This window comes from Capsicum annuum, chromosome 8, assembly GCF_002878395.1.
Source record: "Capsicum annuum cultivar UCD-10X-F1 chromosome 8, UCD10Xv1.1, whole genome shotgun sequence".
NCBI lineage: Eukaryota > Viridiplantae > Streptophyta > Magnoliopsida > Solanales > Solanaceae > Capsicum > Capsicum annuum.
The window spans coordinates 67,184,271-67,188,803 of NC_061118.1; the positions used below are offsets into that span (position 1 = coordinate 67,184,271).

The 4,533-nt window shown below is 35.3% G+C and overlaps 1 non-coding gene across 1 annotated transcript; it reads right to left on the reverse strand.

Moving 5' to 3' along the window:
• Positions 1-2,518: 2,518 nt before the first annotated feature.
• LOC124886873 lies at positions 2,519-2,624 on the reverse strand. The gene has a single exon (XR_007044277.1). It is a non-coding gene; the product is annotated as a small nucleolar RNA R71 (small nucleolar RNA).
• Positions 2,625-4,533: the final 1,909 nt, after the last annotated feature.

Consider the following 4,533-nt stretch of genomic DNA (forward strand, 5'->3'; position numbering starts at 1 on the left):
CTTCTAATCCTAAATATAAAATAAAATTCTTAGAGAAGTAATATCCACCTAATTAACTAAGGTTTGGATTCTTTTTTGGCCATTAAATACTGAAGAACTACTTGGTCGATGTTACTCTCACCAAAAAAGGAATAACAATGATCTTTAGCAACAAAGATTTAAAATATGTCACTCTCACCCAAAAAGGAATAACAAATATGTGGAGGCAACGATTTAAGTTCAAGTTAAGATAGGTCAACAATAGAGGGCTTGGTGGGTGAACTTTCTTAATTCTTCATGTCAATATTCAACTTGCAAGTATTCTTAGTATAGGAGATAAGACCCATCAACAGTGAGACTACTTCATCATATTCTTAAATTTTCTCGCCCCCCAAGCTTCACAAAACACCCACAAAAGTATTTCTCATGAAATATACTTACATAGTATTTTCGATTTTATCATCAACCACATCAATTATAGAGATAACTTACAAATCAATAGGTCGTTTCATGGACTTGCACACATTGAATGATACTGATATGTTGTGAATTTACCACTCATTTACATTAAAAATTTATGCACACTAATATTATTTTAAGTTATGAATAAGATAAGTACATTATTTAAATGCACTAATTTTCATATTTTGCAGGCATACAGGTGATGAGAAAGAAAGATGTGGATTTTAGATAAAAAGAAACAAAAAGGAGAATAAAAGTGTAAGCTGGAAGACACTACACGTAATTAGGCTCAGTTACTGCGATCACATTTGAGGGTCACGATCCATTTTGGCTAGAAGCCACAATTGCAAGGATCTGAAGGCATTCACGGTAGCTGCGATTGCGAAAAACCTGCAGCGATTGTAGCTTAGTGGGTTTATGCCTAAGGGTAATTCTATTATTTTACACAGCCAACCCTAAATCCCATAAAAGGCTAAAAACCTTTCCCATTTGATATACCACTCTTTGGGGAACAACTGAATTTTATAAATTTTGTAACCCTACTAATTAGGGAAACTATTGTGTTTGAATTTTCCAAGTTGAGTTTAATGATATTGAAGTTAAATTGAAGAACCTTCTAATTTTACAATGCCATGGATGCCTTGATTGAACCTTTTGGTATATCCTTCTCCTTAAATCTATGAGTATCTAAATTTTCATGTTGTTGGATTATGTGTAAATAATGTGCAATTATGTATGTGTTGTGATGTATTTATGAATATTCTAGTTTGTTAATGATGGGTTTCACTATTCCCTGCTTAAATTATTTGGGGTTGGTGGTAAAAACTCCAAATGTACAAGATGGATTTATGGGTGAAAACCTAAGTTCTTGAAAGCTCACATCATCATTGAAAGAGGGATGTGGGTGAACTTCGGAACCTATATCATCCTTGAAATAGCGATATGGGTGACAAGGCAATAGTAGACAATATTAGATAAAGTTTGTTCTCTCTTCACTATCTTAGAAATAAGGGTGAGTAGAGAGTTGGCCATATTTTGGGTGTCCTCTTAGAAATAAGGATGCCCAATTGAGATATTAAGTGGGTTTAATTGACACAATTGTGAGTTAATCAAAAGGGTTAATGAGTGATACTCATGAGGTTTTGTTGACAAACTATCCTCAAGAATCTTTAACCTATCCTACCATATCGTTAATGACTAGAATTTTTACCAAATCATCATGCACAAATGCATAACTTTCCCCTATAGACAGAATCCCAAGATCCTTCTCATATTAAATTTCAAATCACAATAGTTACTTTTAGTTTGTTAAGTTGAATAGTCTTTGATAAAACCAAATTCCAAAATAACCCAATTTTAAATCTTGTACTTTACTTTACTTACATTACGGGTATCTTCTTAGTAACTATTAACACCCATAAGATTAGAAGGCTAATTCCACTTCTCGAGGATTCACCTCAACATAAGTTGTGTTTTATTGACAATGATCGTCCTCTACCAAATGCAATGGTATAGGTGAGAGTTAATCAAAATGTCATTGTTATCGGGGAGTAAAATTTAGTTTTCACTTGTGTGGTGTTTAGTGTTTCTTTGGGTATATCCGTAGTTGTGTGTATTTATTTTGGTTGTTGTTTTTTTATTTTAGGTGATCTCCATATTGTCGATGGAACTATGAGTGACAATTAAAGTAATCCAGGGTCTTTTGACAGTCCCCTTTATGATAAGGAGAAACTAAATAACTTTAGACGTGCAAGTGTCATTCGTATCCTGCCTACTTATGGGAACGGGGTATTTTATGTCACGAGCGTTATGTTGCATATGCTTTAAATTAAGGGACATTTTAGGGAGCAAGCTTATGAGGACCCCAACTTGCATTTGAAGAACTTTGTAGAAGTTTGTGCACCCTTTAATATTGCACATATCTCCCAAAAGTCTATAAGGTTACGTATCATCTCATTTTCTCTAATGGGAGAGATGATTTTGGGGCTGCAATCCCTTCCAGCTAGGTTAATCACTTCAGGAGATGAAATAACCATCGCTTCCCTAGACCGATACTTTCCACCATCCAAGGTGTTACAAATATATGATAAAATCATTAACTTTTGTCAATTGAATGGAGAACCTCTTTATGAAGTATGAGAAAGATTCAATGGAAAGCTCATGCAATGTCCCAACCATGACAACCAAGAGAAGATGCTTCCCCAAATCTTCTACGAGGCTTTAGATTAACTCAACAAAACTATGGTAGACAATGCAGTAGGGGATCTCTTCTGAAGTTGACTTATTATGCAGATACAAACTAGCTTGAGGATGTGACCAAGAAAAACTAGGTGTGGCACACCCATGATACTGAGGTACTAAAAGGATCCCCTACTACCTTCTTCGTTAATAAAGAGCAAAGAAAGAGAGATAAAGAGAGGGAGGAAAACATGGTAAAAATAATGATCCAATTGGAGCTTCTAATTAAGCATGTGATGGGTGCATCCACTAAAACAGTGAATGATATGGCATTAAAGAGCTATGTTGATGAATAGGCTAAGATCTTTGATGAAAAGATTCAGTATTTGGCCAACTATTCGGGGGGTTCCTGCTTGACCTATCAAAGGCATGGTGGGAACCAAGGTTTTATGGATCATGATCATGACCGTGATTAAAAAGATAAAGAATGAGAGTATGATTATTATGTTCCCCCTCATGACCAGGAAAAGAACAATGATGAAAATCCCATTGACTCCGACAAAGACAAAACTAAAGATATCTTAGCAAGTTATGATGAAAGTGGAAGGAACGGACAAGATAGTCCGTGAATTGAAAGGCAACTTTTTACAAATCAGTCAAATAGTTCTGTACCACTCCATTTCGATTAAACATTTGGAAATGCAAATTGGCCAAATCTCTTCTCAACTAAATGCTAGACCAAAGGGTGGCCTTCTAGTGATACAATTGTGAATCGAAAAAATGATACTAAAGTTTTTGAAAGAGTCACTAGGAGTGGGAAGAACCTTTAAGATCATTTGAAGGAAATTAATGGAGAAAGTGTGGGTGAGAAAGATCCCAATATTGAGCATATGAATGTGAATAAAAATCTTATGGATAAGTCAAGAAAAGAAACTCCAAAATCTCAAGAAAAAGGTAATGAAAAATAATTGATAGAACTTAATGAAGAGGTGGTTGAAAATGATGAGCCGGGAAGTGATACACTGCCCACCATGAAATTCCATCCTCCATTTACAAAAATGTTTAAGTGAAAAGAGGAGAACAACAAGATCAACAAATTTAGGGCTAAGCTTAGCAACTTATCTATTAACATCCCATTACTTGAGCATATCTAAGAGATTTTGGGGTATGCTAAGATTGTTAATAAATTTATGTCAAAAAAGTAGCTTGCTAAGGGTGAAACCATCTAAATTTTCCATTGGTGTATATCTATCATGTATAGTGCGATAGTGGAAAAGAAGAAAGCTCGACACCCTTACAATTCCATGCACCATCGGGACACATAAGTTTGAAAAAACTGTATGTGACCTTAGGGCAAGTATTAATCTCATGCCCTTTGCAATATACCAGAGTCTTGGCTTGAGCACCCCTACTCTAATATTGATGAGGCTTTTGATGGTGGACCGATCTATCAAGAGATCGGTCGGGGTTTTGTTTGATGCGTTGGTGAAGGTGGATAGATTCCTCCTTCCAGTGGATTTTGTGGTGCTAGATTTTGAGATTAACTAAGAGGTGCCTATTATTTTTAGTCAACCTTTCCTTTCCACCAAAAGAGCTATAGTTTATTTGGAGCATCAAATGGTGTCAGTTATAGATGTTGCAGATTTGAAAGTAAAGGATGGTTCCCTTGAGGATCAAACTGTAAAGATAAAAGATATCGTGCCATGACGATAACTAAGGCGCTCTATGGGAGGCAACCCACAAATGCCATGAAAGATGCTCGTATCCTTTGTTTTTTATTTAGTAGAATAGATTTTTATTTTGTTGTTGATTAACCTATGCATTTGTGGAACATTAGAGTGTTTTGGAATAAGATTAATATAGCGGAAAGTGTGTCTAAATGGAGTAAAAAGTTGAACAAGGCAAAACAAAAGT